General features: G+C 37.2%; 1 long non-coding RNA gene across 1 annotated transcript; it reads right to left on the bottom strand.

The window, feature by feature from the left end:
* Window positions 1-1,501: 1,501 nt before the first annotated feature.
* On the bottom strand, window positions 1,502-14,228 carry LOC139045397 (uncharacterized). Its single transcript, XR_011503724.1, has 3 exons — window positions 14,156-14,228; window positions 5,789-5,936; window positions 1,502-2,678 (listed from the first exon to the last, which is right to left on the bottom strand). It is a non-coding gene; the product is annotated as an uncharacterized lncRNA (long non-coding RNA).
* Window positions 14,229-16,688: the final 2,460 nt, after the last annotated feature.

The following is a 16,688-nucleotide window of genomic DNA, read 5'->3' on the forward strand; positions in this document are numbered from 1 at the left end:
CAGAGGATACCGACTTTTGAGGCAATGGCCCAGAGTGGCCACTTGTGTCTTGAATAATCGAAATAACCTTTGCCTTTCACCAGGAGCCTCTTAAAGATCAGAGAAACCAAGGAAGTAATTTCAAGATGTAAGAGGAAGTCAACAGGATCACATATACTAAAAGATGTCAAGGAAATAAAGAGAGAAAAACTTCCATTGGATTTGGTAGGAAAACTCTTTTAAGGGCCTCCATGGGAACAGTTTTAGTAAAATTGTGAGAATAACAAGTTTACATTATTAAGAAGGTAGGGCGTAGATAAAGAATTAATGGAGGCAGTGGATATAGATTACAAATTTGAGGCTCTGAAATGTAGAAAGAATTAGAGAAATAAGAAAGTAGCTGTAAGAGGTTGTAGTATTCACAAATATCCTCTTAAGATGGATGAAATCTACATTGGTTTTCTGTTGCTGCAGTAACACATTATCACAAATTTAGTGACTTACTACTTAGAGTTCTGTAGGTCAGAAGTCTAACATGGATCTCTAACATGGATAGGGCTAACATCAAGGTGTCAGCAGGGCTGCATTCCTTTCTGTAGGCTCAGGAAAGGATCAATTTCCTTGCTTTTTCTAGCTTGCAGAGGCCACTGGCTTTCCTTGGCTTGTGACCCCTTCCACTATCTTCAAAGCTAGGAAAGGGAAGTCAGGTTCTCCTCATGTCACATCACTCTGACCTTGCTTCTGTTGTCACATCTTCTCTGACTTTGCCTTCTGCCTCCCTCTTTTACTTTTAAGGACCTTGTGATTAAATTGGGATCATTTGGACAATCCAGGATACATTTCCTATCTCGTGGTCCTTAACTTGATCACTTATACAAAGCCTCTTTCGTCACATAAGGTAACATTCACAGGTACTAGGATTAGGATGTGGACATCTTTGAGAGGCCATTATACTACCTCCACCATAACTGCAGCGATGTGAAAGCTAAGGTAGAAGAATTCAGTGAAGAGGATCAGACTGAACTGCTGGAAAGAGAAAATATAGGTATAACAGAAAGTTGCCTCATCAGTCAAGAAGGACAAGTTAACTTGAGTCAGGAGGGGTAGGTCATCTTATCTACCAATGGAAAGAAGGAAGAGAGAGCTCATGCAGAAAAAGATACAGATACAGATCTCTATAGAGATACATAGAAGGAGAGAAAGAGTCACTGAAATGGAGAGAAAAGGTCAAACCTGGAGCACAGAATATACGATCAGTGAAGAAGCTCATATGAGGTGGAGGGGTGGACAATGAGAGGTTTCAAGTGCAAGTTAGTCTTAAACAGTGTTTTGGGGCCTTGGAGAATTTTTAAAAGGATGCATAAAAGGATAGCAAGTAATATTCAGGATCCTAATAATGCTTAATGGGATAACTGTGTAGTGGGTCAAATCTGCATAGTTCTAAATATTCCTCCTACGATGCTCAGCCCAAGCAGAGAAAGGGAAAACAAAACTCAGAAGAGGCAGGGAGGTGAGACCCGCTCATAGGGCTTTGATGAGTGGCCTAAGCAGCTTGGAATATACTGATAATCCAAGTCCTGAGGTTTCACATGTTGTACTTGTCACATCTCACACATTAGGAGGTAAGAAAATTTAGGAGTCTAATTAAGGAATCTAAGCTTTAATATTTCAATTCTATTTTGTATATAGATACTATTATCTTCAGAGTTTTAAAAATATATATCTGAATTCCTAAAGGACTCCCTTGAGAATATAAGAGCATTGGCTTCTAATTCAGAAGCATCTGTACAGGAATTCTGGCTATCACTAATTAGCTAGTCATGTAACTGAATGAATTGCAGCCTTAGTTTCCTTATGTGGAAAACAGAGATCATGCTTAACTTGCTGAGTTTTTTTTTTTTATTGGGATTATAATGGCTTATAACCTTGTGTAATTTCAGGTGTACATTATTGTTTATCAATTCCTGAATGCACTTCATTGTGCTCACCCTCAGTAGTCTAATTGTTACCCATCACCATACACATGTGCCCTTTGTCCCTTTGGCCACTCCCAACCCCTTTCCCCTCTGGTAACCACTAATCTTTAACTTGCTGAGTTTTTAGAATTAAAAGGAGTATAACATTATTAATAATACATGGCATATAGGAGATATTTAACCAGCTATTTTATGCTATTTCTGCAGCAATATAAATGGAAAAAGTCTGAAAATCTTTAATATTCTTTTGATAAATTTACCTGACCAAAATGTTGTTAACTAGTTCCAAGAACTGCTTCTTTTTTCACTTTTACATTCAATAAATGATACATTTGAGAGATTTCCTTTGGGTTTCACAGTAAATTGGCAAAGTAATGATTTTACAGTTGGTTCTTTTCTTAATGTGTAATGGAAGTAAAATAAGTTCTAGATTATTTCAGATGCACTGAAAACATAAATAGCAATAGTTTGCCAGCTGCAAAATTGATGCTGAAGGTACGTAAGTGGCACACAGAATGTTGAATGCTCATAATCACAAGTTGATTCGCTGCAGCCACTTGGCTGAAAACATGAGTTAATGTTTTACAGTCAGTAGAACTGAAGTAGTGTCTCTCCTTCAAAGTATTCTGTTCGCTTGCAGTGCGGGAGCCTTGAACAAACACGTGTGCTATACGACACACCAGTTCTGGAGCTCCTTCTTGTGTTCTTCCCAATAACTCCGCCCTGTGTGAATATGAAGCATCATATACCTATAAGGTGCGTGACCAGCCTCTAGATGGCATTTTTGCTTTCTAGATAATTCTATTAGTGGGGTTGTTTTCCCCATGAATAGACTCGTAGGTGACCCAACACCATACATCCCATTTTCTCAAGTGAATTAACACTTTATAGGCAAAATTCACGTATTTCAGATATATGCTAGACCTTAGAACATCATTTAAGATTTTTCCCTGGCAGGGGAAATCCTCTCTGCCTCTTCTATAGGTCATCTTTCAAATGAAATTGATAGTGCCTCTTTCCCCTCATGATCCTACAATGCTCTGATCCCGTGAGAAATGCTGGGCAGAAACCCATTACACAGACCAGCCTGTGATCAGCTTCTTCTCTCAGCCACCTTTTCCTTTTATTGCTCTTCCTCAAATACAAATATAATTTAAAGTGGAGGAAATTAGGATTGAAGCTGTTTAGAAGATCTTTATGCAAATTTGCTTGCTTAAGAAACTGTCTTCTGTATGAAAACCTCTGCTCTTGCCCTTCTGTCTTTACTCTGGGGCTCATCGCTTCTCACTGCCTCAGGGACAAGGCAAGACATCGTGTTCTTTTCTCTATCATTTATCTTTAGCTTCTGACCTTTTACTTGCTCTTGGTTTGTAAAATTCTCCAATCTTTCTCATCCTAAACTACAGCAAAGAAATCTTTTCCTAACCCCAAATTTCTCTTTCATTATGGTTTTATCGCTTTTCTTTCTAAGAAAGCTATGGTTCTTGGAAAATAAGATACATTTGCTGTCTCAAGTCCTTCACTTTCCTTTAATTTTCAACTTGTGAAGAAGGCAGGTAACAGAACAACAGAAAGCTGTTTCAAACACACATTTCCTCTGCAGGAGTGCATCTGGACATTTCCTTTGGGGAAGAGGTACTTCAATTTTGAAAAACGCTCCCTAGCTGATTTTTGTGTGAGAGTAGCTGTCTTAATGCATTGCTTCACAGTTCATGCCATTCCCCAGTCTTCTCACTCAGATGCCTCCCAAACGACAAACTCTGCTGCCACTTTCCAGCCTTCTCTTAGCTGAGCTCCTTGAAGCCTTTAAACTTGTTGGCCTTACCTTCTTTTTTTTTTTTTTGAGGAAGATTAGCCCTGAGCTAACTACTGCCAATCCTCCTCTTTTTGCTGAGGAAGACTGGCCCTGAGCTAACACCCGTTCCCATCTTCCTCCACTTTGTACATGGAACGCCTACCACGGCATGGCTTTTGCTAAGCAGTGCCATGTCCGCACCCAGGATCTGAACCAGCGAACCCCGGGCCGCTGAGAAGCAGACCGTGCACACTTAACCGCTGCACCACCGGGCAGGCCCCATGGCCTTGCCTTCTTTGCAACCTTTCTTGCCTAGGCTTCCCTTGCCCCACTGCCTTCTATTCCACCTCCTGCTCCTACTGCTGTTCCTCCTCCACTCTCGTCTCTCTTTGAAGGGGCTTGTGTGCATATACATTTTCAGCTCACTTGTACACTGTCAAGTCTCAAATATGTCTCTCCAGGCCACATCTCTTTCCTAGGTCCTAGATAAGTGCATGTTTCTGCTTCGTGCATCTGGCCACTTGGAAAAGCAGCCAAGTCCTTCTCAAATTTCAAATTCTTTAGCTTAATATTGTAATTATTTACCTGTCTGTCCTTCCTACTAGTCTGTGAAGTCATTAAAAGCAGAAACTAGGTTATAATTATCCTAATATTCCCAGTACCTTACACCGTGCTGAGTGAAGGATCAAATATTAGAAACTAATGTCTGTGAATACAGGGTGTGTAAACTCTGTACAGAATGGCCAAATTAACACAAAAGCTTTCTACAGAATTCTTAATTAACAGAGAAGTAACATAAGAATGTTCCATGTGGTAAATGATGAAGGTACAGTTTAATTGAATTTCTCTGGACATATTCATGAATTCTGTTGAAAATATTTTTCTGTTCGCCTAAAATATGAGAAATTACTTATTCCGTGATAACAATAGATAGTATAAGCCTGTCCATTTAAGAACCTGTAAGCTGCTCATGGAGGAAGGAAAACAGGTTGAATAGAAATGATCGTAGGCCAATACAGGGGCCAGTGAACTACAGCTCATACTGGTAGGACAAATGTGACTGTGGCTTGTCTTTGCATGGCTAGCACACTAAGCACGGTTTTTAAATTTTTAAAGGATTGTTAGAAAGAAGAAGTAGAGGAAGACAGAGGAAGAGGAGGGAGAGGAAGGGGGAGGGGGGAGTGAAACAGATTCTTTGGGTTGGCCAATTGCAGCACTGTCCAGAGTTGCAATACATTTATTTCAATCACGGCCCAAGCCAAAATGATGGCGAATAACTCAAGATGAATACGTATCTGCTTATCAGCTGCATCAAATAATGAAATGTATAACCTTTGCTATTAGATATCAGATATATCCAGAAAATCCAGTCTTTCTTCTAGCAGACAAAAGTTACAAAGACATTATATTTAAGTAGGTAATAGCAGTTGTGTAAACACTGAAGGCCTTGTTGTTTTTTGTTTTTGTTTTTATTTTGGTGAGGAAGGTTAGCCCTGAGCTAACATCTGTGCCAATCTTCCTCTATTTTGTATGTGGGACACTGCCACGGCATAGCTTGATGAGCAGTGTGTATGTCCACGCGTAGGATCTGAACCTGCGAACCCCAGGCTGCCAAAGAAGAGTGTGTGAACTTAACCACTATGCCACTGGGCTGGCCCAAAGGCCTTCTGTTTTTAAGAGCGTCTGTAAGTATGCAACTTGCTGGATATAATCAAAAACATTGGAAAGTACTGGCCAAGCAAACTGACAAACAAAAATATTACCATAGAATTTGTTTCAGAATTTTACCAGCCATTCAATAATTAAATTGATTTTTCTTAATTTTGACATTCACAGAGTACATTTGATACAAATTTAAAAAATTAATTATTTTAACAAGTGAGAGATTGGGATTAAGTGAGCCAAGATTCTTTTGATGTCCTAAGGAACGTAGAAAGACACATAATGCACCCGATGCCGTGGTATGCAACGAGTGCAGACTTCACCTGCCGCTGGGTAACTGGCTGAGTTTAGGGGAGTGATTGTGGGGATGATTTACCTGTAGCAGCCTCCTCTGTTGACTGATCGTCCGGCGCTCAGGGAACTGCTCGGTTACCACCACATCTGTATTATTGCTGTGCATCAAGTGCAGATCCACCTTTCTCTTCTGTCTACTGAAATGCTGCTGGTTGAAATGCAGTTGAAGGCTGTGGCAGGAGAAGAGGTCAAGGAAGCATGTTACAGCAGATTCAGTATCTTTGGCTCCTCCCCTTCCTATTCTAAGATCCCCCAGTTTCTCCCTATCACTATCATGGCTAGATGGTCCCAAGACTAGCATTCTAGGCTGAAGAGCTGCATTTGATGACAATGTACATGGTTTGCAGAGGGAGGAGAAAGGGATACACCATTCCTCCTTGTCTCCTTTTGCCTGGAAACCATGTAGATCTATGGGCGACATACATGCTTTATGATTTACTTGGATTAAAATTTACAAGTGATTATGTAAAACGACAGACAAGTTGCATGAGCCTAGCTGTAAACATAGTACTGAACACTAGCACCCAGTTTTAGAATTACAACAAGGGCAACAAAAATTGGAGTTTAGAACTAACTTAAAAATTAATATGGAATTCATGCCGGGAATATCCAGGGTGGGTGTGTTATGTCCAGAACAACTGTCAATGCAGCTCACCAAACTGAAATCCTGACAAAGTTGAACCTGCTTGCTTGCTGAGGGTTTTGTTACATAGGAAGTACACCAAAGATTTGTTGTGGTTTTATGAAAAGGAAAGCAAGAAATATCAACTGAGTGCATGATAATTTCATTAGGAGTAAGAGAAGAAGATAGAAGAATCTGAGTTGCAATATGACACGTGTCAGCTGTATAAAATTTCAGATGCAAAAGAAGATACTCATCAAAAGCTTCTAGATTACAGGTAGAAATGTGTGGAATAGAGTTATTGCCCTAGATCAGGAATAAGTATTTAATCAGAGTAAAGGATTACATAGGATATTTGAAATAATACAACTTCCCACCACAAACTACATTGCCATTGGTCACCCAAGAACTCTCTGGAAAAGATGGTTTACTCTTAACAGTCGATCACATACAAAATAATAGTTGAATTTCTAAAATCAAATGTAGCCTGAATATCTGTAAGTTTGCTCTTCCTGCTTGGTAAAAATTATTAGCACGCTTAGTGTGAAATAACATAATTTACAAGACTTTAGCAGACAGGATCCCTTTCCAAGGTTGATGGGAAGGTTACAAAAATCCTAAAAGGGCTTTGAAAATCACTGACTCAAATAGAAAACTCATGAAAGCTGAGACCAAACCAAATTAAATAGGCCCAACTCAACTGAGTATTATAAAAGATTTTCCAAAATACTTCTTGAATGAAATGCACAGGCAGCAATTTTATTTGTATACAAAATCACTCAGGTGCCTCTGGAAATCAGTTACTGTGAAGTGCTAAGCTAAATCTCCCAATTCATATATATATTACTTGAAAATTATGGATAGAATGGCCAAGTAGGGCAGAATAATAAAAAAAATCCAGAGTTACAGAAAATGAGTGAGGTTTTTCAATAATTTTAGTCACTGATGAGTACTAATTCATATGTATCCCTAAATATTGACAGTCACAGGAAGTCATTAATTTTCCTTATTGGAAAATATTTATACTCATATAATAAATTCACTTGCTCACAATAATTGAATTTCTTTATCTTTTCTACACTGAAGCTGCTTTTGAAAAAAATACGTAAGAATTGGCAGGGATGGTGAGGAATGGTGGTGATGAGTAAAAATACAGGAAAAGCAATAAAAGAAATATTTATGACAAGGACCTCATTACATAATCACCAAATCAGAGAAAATTAGTGCTGACAAAGTTTTGAGAAATGTCAGCAAGTCTATCTTCTCTGTCGCTGGGCAAACTTAGTTGAAAAAAACCATCCAATACTCCTTTTAAAGGCTGACAGATAAAATGATTTTCCAAGCTTATTTTCAGGGCTTAACAGACCCTTCTGTCAGCAGATCCCTTCGGATATCTAACTTAAATCCCATAAGCTTTAATCTGAATCTATTTGTTCCAGTTAGAACACATAAAAATAACTTGCTGTAATGACCTATAATAAGAAATTTTAGTACAGTTCCAAGAAAGAAAGAACAATAAGGAATAGTCACAAACTGGAAGTATCAATCCTTTATCTTAATCTGTATAAAATTTTTTTGTTCAATTTCTAACATTTTTGGTAAAAGCACTATTAAATTATGAAATTCCATCATATTTTTTAAAAGACATACTTTTAAAGACAGCAATAAAGATTTTTGAATATGGTAGCATCATTATAAAGAGAACAAATACACACCTTTCAGTGTAGCATACAAATCAAAATGATTTTGAGGGAATTATAAGTTAAGCCGTGTAGGAGTCATTGTGCTGGACTCTTAGCTGTTGGAGTCTTCCTTCCTTTCTCCCTCCCTCCATTTCTTTCTTTCTGGGACACTATTGTTTAGCGCCGGATCCTAACTGTTTTCTAAAACATTGTCTTTAAGAGAAAAAATCAGCACTGACTAGCATGTTTACCATGCTATTTATGATTGCATGGGACAGATAATTTCGATTCTCCTGGCATCGCTTGAATTTTATGGAGAAGTAGCTTAGATTCAGCCCTAAAGGTTGTAATTCTTTGAAGAAATTTAGCAGTTATAGTTCTTTCTTTTCTATTTATTTACACATTTATTTTTATGACATTTTGAGCACCTTAATTTTATCTTTTGCATTTGGAAACTTAAGATCATTGAAACATCACAGATTTTGAAACTAGAACTAAGAGTTATTTGTCTCCTTATCTTTTGAGATGGATTAAGTTGATTTATTGTGTTTTGCCTTACAGGATTATGCTAAAACTTGCCTGGAGTAGGTTAGAATTTGGGCCGTTTTCCCATGAAATTATATTTTAGGGCAGAGTGGACACAGAATTGCACTATGAGGATTATAATATTCATTTACCTACCTGGCAATTTTCACTTGCCTTTGTTAGGATTCTTCTGTTGTTTTTTAAAGAGAAAAATAGTAATTGAAACATTACAGCAGTTTAAAGAAAGAAATTTTCTACCATGTCTTATGATCTTCACACTTAGAAAAATATTATTCTGTTTTATTCTCAAGATTATGTTCCAGTAGTTTGCAATTTTGAAAAGAGCTATAAATAAATTTTAAAAAGTAAAAATAACTCAGTTCCTATTTTGAAGAAACATGGCACGCAGGGCATTTTAGCATACGTTTTCACGTATTTGGAAGCATGCTGGATGAGTACTGATAAGCAGCTTCACTGAATTCTTGATAAGGAAGGGCAAATGCTCATTGACCCCTCTGAAGTTATATAAGGCATTCTCTTTAAAGACTTATTGCTATAACAATAGGAAATACTGACATTTGACTCCATGGAAATTTATGCTACTCCAGAAATTTTTTTAAAAATATTTTTATTGTAGAAGAAAATCATGCTCATTATGGAACAATTACTAACCTGTTTGTGGAGCCATCGTTCACTTACAATCCTCAGGCCTGTCTATTGAGACTGTCTCAAAATGCCACGTGCCTTCTTCCCCTTTGTTGTCCCTCATCACAATTTGGGCCCCTCCCACTGTACCTAATTTACGTTAAGTCCTTTTAAGACCATTGTATTCACGTACAATTGCGGGTATAGTTTGGAGGCTACTCCACTTTCGTGTAAATCAAGGCTGTAATTAGGTACTTTGAGGAGAAAGAGGTGGATTTACCTAATTCCACAGTCCCAAAGTCCTACCTAGTCATAGCCTCCAGCTTTATGCCAATATCCAGTTTGGATCTATTTCCGTGCATGTGGGAAGATAGTCATCACATGTGATTTGATCTGGCTAACAGTATACAAATGGAAAATATTGTGTATCACTTCCAGGGTGATAAGAAGTGGCAGGTGGAGCTCCAAGTTTCTTCCCTCCTGCATTGACTTAGCTGTGGAACCAGATGGTTTTAGAACTTTCAAGAAACATTAATAGGAAGATATGTAGATATTGTGTGGCTAAATGCCTGGCACCATTTTTATTCTAGAATTCATCCAACCTAATTACCAGGATGGCTCCATTTTTTTTCCTGGTAGTGTCAGAGCATCCATTTGAGGTTTGGATTTCCTCTAAATATTAATTTTAGGATTTTTATTTTTCCACACTTATAGCTCTAGGTTTTTACCGCTTACTGTCAGTGGTAGTAAGTATTTCAACGGGTACATTCATCACAACCCTTAGGGAGACTACTATGGGCTCTCTGGCTTACATGGGAGGAAATGTTTGGTTCCATTTCCTGACAAACTGGATGAGATTTCTCTTATGATGAGCATTCACATTGCCAATGAACATGCCATATGTTTAGACACATGGTTTTATTTTTATGATCTTTAAAACTTAATTTATTTTATGTAGCCCATGGCTGAGGTAATCATTTATAGGTTTCTGAGTACCAAGATTGGTGTTAGGTTTGAAAGTGCTCTGCTTTGGGCAGGAATAAAGTATTGCTTCACTGCAAGGCATGCATTCAGAGAAACATATATATTATTATTAATAGAAAACTTCTCAGCAAGTTCACTTTTTATTAGTACTTGGCAGTGCTCTACAATATTATATAGGATAGATGTAAAGGAAATGTTACCCACATATTGATTTAAAGAGACAGCCTTATAGATTATACTATAGTTAGTCATCCTACCCATTATTGCTCCATGTCACTTTTAAAATGCATGCTGTAGATTAAGTTAAAAAATTATTTTCCCCTTGTTTTAAGCCTAATTATTTCTGCATCAGCATATTCTCAGGACAATTGAATGAACTAGAGAAGCTAGGGAAAAATGATTAAAATGAATTAGTATTCAATCTCTATTCACGACTGCTTTTTGGCAAGTATCATGTAAAACTCCACTTGGATGTCTTCATGATGAAATTTCTGTAGTCTCTGACTATCAGATGAGTTAAAACAATTCTTAATTCCAAAAAGTCGAAACAAGTGTAAGCTCCACTATGCTAGCTCACGGTCCCAGAACAACAGATATATGGAGACCCTACTATTGCGAGCCAATGTTCTGGAGATGAAACAATCAATAAGATACAGTCTTCTCTTCAAGACTCCAGTGGCGATTTGGTTTGATGAGGACCACCAGAAGGCCAAAATATTTTAGTGAGGTTAGTGAAGTGTCATGCAAAAAATTAAATTTTAAAATATGAGACCTTATACCATTTTATGCTTATCGTATATATCTGAGTGCTTCAAAAAATTTTAGCTAGTATAAACTTTTATTGGATAATATGATTAAAGCTTTTAAATCTGGTATTAGGGGAGAACAGGGGTTGAGAGTGTGGAATCCTATGTTTCCAATTACATCATTGAGACTCATTCTTCCTAGTTCTACAAAACAAGATAAAGGGGTCCTAAATTTTGTGAATTCTAGGTTATTTTCCAATGGATCCCATTGACAGTCCTTCTCATTTTGATCTTAAAATGTTTGTCTGATAAAGCCTCCAGAGACGATTCCCTCCCTTCCTCCTCCTTCCATCCAAGGCTGCTAAGGAATCTGTAGAATAGCATTAATTATTTCGTATGGATTGACCAACAGTCGTGGTCTGTTGCCCTTATAAGAGTATGGCTGATTCACTTCAAAAAGGAAAACTCTCTGTTCCAAGTAAAGTACAGAGCAATTAGTTGGTTGGATATCCCAAATGCCTTGTGCTTTTTGCTTGGCACTAGTCTAATCTTGAATATTCAGGATGATACTTACCCAAGGAGCAGGCAGGCTTTAGGGACAGCTTTTATTCTTGCTGAATTCTCTATTACCTCATGGAAACACCCACCAGGAAAAGAAAACTGTTTTCTAAGCTTCCACCTCTGTGGCCATCAGTTCATGACAGGTGGGCTGTCGTTGTGGCTACAGACCCTTTTGCTGCTCATGGAAAGCTGCACCTCGGTGGTAATGCAATAATGAGAACTGGTAGGAACAGTCTTCCGATTTAGAATTAAGTTTTCAAAGGGTTAAAAAGGTATGTTTTATTCTCTTTCTTTAAAATGTTTTTCCTAATGATCTGACACCACTTTTGAATAGTAGACATACAAGTGTCTATTATAACTTTATTGGCTTGAATTTGATTTGTTCTGAAACAATCTACTCTGCTTCCTAATCTTTTCCCAAGAAAAACACACTACTGGTTCTAAAACAGAGCCAATTACCTTTGATAGACATTCCCCTGCTTTTAACAGGTTTATAAAAGACAAAGCCATAAAATAAATTACCTCATTTGGTTACTTTGGTGTTCTTTCACAAGCAGTCTATCTAGAAGTTATTTTGCTCAAAAGTAGGCATTCTGTGGATACGCTACTGAGAGTTTATCTTCCTGAGGCAGTTCTTTGTTTATAATTACCACTTATTTTTTCAAAATAAAATAATTTACTTTATGTCTTATGGAGCAAAATCTTGGACACTTGACCTCGAATTTGCCTGTGCACTGGGCTGTATTTAACCTACCTGTCTGTAGAAAATACCTGACAACATCACTACAGAGCAAAGAGAGGATGGCTTCATATGTCACTAACTGTCTCCATTAGACCCCTCAGTTTCTACAAAATGATTTACCTCCCAATTTTGTGTGGTAAGGAAAATATTTTTATACTCCAATTGCAACATGGACGAGTTGCCCTGCAGGCATCTTCTGCCTAGAATACAATCTCAAGTGCTGTCACTCATTTTTCAAAACATTATTTGATGGAGAGAATATTCAAGGAGCATTGCTTTAAATGCCAAGCAGTCCATCTCCTTTTACAGATAATATGGATAATATTCCTAGAAGAAGCTAAAATAGCAGAAAGCAGGTCAGCCAGCTCCTGAGCATCTGTTGGAAGAGGTCATTGAGAGGACGTGGTTGACCTGTGAGCTTGTCCTGTCAATCGGAGGCTCCTCAGCTCCCTCTCTGTCCTTGGAATGTGCATTCCACTCACCATTCCCTCACTAGGAGCTGTTTCAAGGATGCACCTTTGATCAAGAGAGCAATATGTTATTGAGGCCATCTGAATGGTATATGTGACTGAGCCCAGGTAAGGCCTCTAGACAAACTTTAAGATTCTGGAGAGCGGGTCCAGAGATCTACTCATTTTGTGGCAACTAGGGCAAGCCTCCTAAGTCAAGTTCCTTTTTTAATTAAACCTGCCATCTACCAATCTGGAGTGGCTGCCTCTTTCTTCAGTCTCTCCTCGCCCTCCATGTAAAGGGGCCAGTTTCAGATTACACCTGGGAAGCACCCAAATTTGTGAACCAGTGCAAAATTGCTTCTCCCGAATTGCCAAGCTGAATTGGGCTCTGGTATGAAGCCATCAGCCTATATTGAGAATTGAAGTTGTCATTATGTTTATTATATGGCTATTGTGAAGAATACTGTTCATTTCATCATACAACGGCCTTTTTATCAGGAACCCCAGAAGAAATTACTGTCTGATCTTACCACCAAAATGAATTCTTCTTCTTCTGAGTAATTCGTTTATTTCATCTCTTTTAAACTGTGACTTATATAACTGATAATTACATCTTCCCAAAAACGATTGAATTGTTTTCTTGCAAAATATTTTTTTGTTACTGTGAGCAAAGTGCAATGATGAGTCCTGGAGATTTTCAGTGGGCATAGCCTTGATAATAATAGCTAGTATTTATTAATTCCTTTCTATGTTGCAGCAATGTTCTAATCAGGCTAAAGTATTAACTCTTTACTTTTATTATCACTAATTTACAAATGCGGAAAATGAAATGCTAAGAGACTCGAAGAGATTTAAGAAATTTGTCCAAAGACACAAAGCTGGTAAGTATAAGAGCTATGTTGCCCTCAATTCAAATGGTGATATTTGTTTGACATCCTATCTTATCTTACCTGTAAAATTCAGAACTATGCACTTAGGCATCAATCATTAAATATCATTTCATAGTTTGGAGCCCATAGTAGGCACTTGGTGAATAATAATTTACTTACCTGGAGAATGTTCAGACACAATTCAGAAGGTATGTGGACCCCATATCCAAGAGTTTGTAAAATCTTCGGTATGTTACTATAACCTCTGTACATCTCAAAGTAATAATGTTATAACCGTAGGGCAAATTGAGGCAGAAGATAGGTTAGACTCTATTGACTCATTTAGGAAATAGGAAATAAATAGAAAACAACAGTTATCAAAAGAAGTCTACAAAAGGCTGTCCCTTGATTGATATTATATGTTACTGTGAAAGGATTTCTTCTATATTTGAGAAAGAGAAAACGAATAGTACTCTACCTATAGTAAATGTTCAAAGTGTTTTAAGGAAAAGAGGACAAGAAGTGTAGGAACGAGTTTTCTTGGGAAACAAATATACTTACTACAGTGAAATGCATCTCCTGTATCGTGACCCTTCGTGCTTTCAGATAGTCTAGTCTCGAATGTACTCATTCCATTTCTCAGGAAAGTTTGCACTATGGACCAAAGGACTTTGATTGTTTGGCAATTGCATACACATACACTGTGCAGCTCTAATACCTCTCACAAATGTTGCAATGAATTTAATTTTTCAGGAACAAATACTGAAAGATTGTTGATTTATTTCCCCCACTCTTAGAGTTTAAAAGGATTGAGTTTGAGACTGTTAAAATATCTGCAGAAATTTGAAATATAAACGTCTACAAATTTTAAGCTTGAACTCACGTGAAAACCAAAAGCTAACTAGTAACAGGAGGCTAGCAGCTGATCATTGCTCTACCAAATGCATGAGAAGTTGAATACTCCCACATGGGTGCTTTTTTGAGTAGGCACTTTAATTTAAATATACTCAAAGTTGAGCGCTGGCCGAGATCTTATGCAATCCAGATTTTTATTCAGTGTGTTGCTGTGTGGAGCCTTTCCCAGACAATATGGAACAATCAGAGTGGGAAGGAGTTTTGCTACCTGGGTTATTTTTCCAAAAGGTAATTGCAGGAAGACAAATAAAACTCCATTATTCCTCCATGGAGTTAAATCCTATGAATCTCTGAACTTAGAAAATTAATGGTAGGCTTTCATTTATTTCAATGCCCTCATCAAGTAAAAAGAAAAAGCATTACCTTTTGAGAATGTATTAGTATATCATTAATTTCATTCAGGCAATACTTTATGAGTACTCTATCTGTACCGGGCACTACTCTAATATGAAATCTTCTTGCTAAGATCTTGAGATACAGCAGTGAACAGAACAAATAAACATCCTGCTGTCATGGTGCTCACCACATAAACTAGGCTAATTAACACTGAGATAATGTGGCTACAAACTGGACTGAAGAGTATCATGAAAAACATTTTTTCTAGGCAAATTAATTATATAAAGAAAATGCACAAAATTATTTCTAACTTTGTAAGAATAAAACAACATGAACTAAGTGATATTTGAGTTCCTTTTTCCTATTAATAGTGAGGTATGATAATTCAATTTCCAAATATGCCTTCTGAATTCTGTTTCCACACTGTAAATTCAAGTTTACAGAACTATTTGTAATTCTCTGTATGTGATATTCTCTCTGGCTCTGTCCCTTTGCCCTCTTCCTGGCACTCAATTAATGTATCTCTCCCACTTCCAATCTCGCCTCTCCTTTACCTGGTTGATGGTTATCATTTCTCAGTACTCATCTCAGACATCAGTTCCTCCAGGAAACTTTCTCAGTCTTCAGTATTCCTCAACATGCCATAGTTGCTTGTCATTTTCCTAATAGCTATGAGGAACCAAATTTAAATTTGTATCATTGGTGCCAAACACACCACCTGGTGCATGGTATATACTCAGTAGATACGGCTTGAAGATTGACTTTGATTGGCTGCTAGCATCACTGACATCTGATACTCAGATCCCTCCATAATTCAAATTCTGCCCTTGTTTTCCATCTTACCTCTTCAGTAGCTCCATGCATACCTACACACAGTTCCCCAAACATGGCTTTTATCCCTCTGTCCATGCCGTTCCTAAACCATATCCAACAAGATTCTACCCATGTGTCAAATCTCAAAGCCAATTCCACTTATTCCATGAAGGCTTCTGTGACACTTTGAATTTATGCAGTAATGGCATTACTTGTAGACAATTAAAATAAATGGCAAATAAAAATGAGACTACTTAGTATTAATGTGCATCCTCATGGGCAGACCAGCAGGCTCTCTGTAAAAGCCTTTACTTGAAAACATTTTCATAGCGTTATTTACCTTACACCGTAAACATGATACAAAAGAATATTTTTAATCCTTGATGGTTGTGGAGCTTATAAGCTATAGTTATTATTGAAAACAGAAAAGAGAGCTCAGAGATACATTCTCATTTTTTGTCTCACTCATGATATACTTTACTGTGAAAAGCAGTAGAGTCAACATAGTTTTAGATGATGCCTGAGATACAATCAGTGAGAAAGTATATTTTAAAATAAAATGGTAAAAATATTTGAAAGGTTGTGGGCTTATTTGTATAATATGAGTGAGCCTGTCTCATAATTTAAATTGACCATAAAGAAAATCTCACTGTACAACAATTTTAGGAATGAGTGATAGTTGATAATGGATTTTTAATCTTATTGAGGGAGAAGATTCGTAGTTGAGGGTAGACATAACTTGAATGATTTTGTAATATGAGTTTAAGTATTTAAATATTACCCTAAGACTAATACCAATGATTTGAATTGGGCTAATTTTGATACTTGAAAGAAAACAGTACCAAGTATTAGCTCTATTGAACATTGAGAACAACTGCCTTGACATTATATAGGTATCATTGCTGGAGTAATACAGATGCCCATCCCATATATTTGCATAAATCAAGTGGGCTCAGGCATGGGATTTGCAAAGAATTTAGTAATGCAACTAAAATTAACTTAGATGAAAATAAAAATTATTTAATTCACT

The sequence above is a fragment of the Equus asinus genome, chromosome 5, assembly GCF_041296235.1.
Source record: "Equus asinus isolate D_3611 breed Donkey chromosome 5, EquAss-T2T_v2, whole genome shotgun sequence".
In the NCBI taxonomy this organism is placed as follows: Eukaryota; Metazoa; Chordata; class Mammalia; order Perissodactyla; family Equidae; genus Equus; species Equus asinus.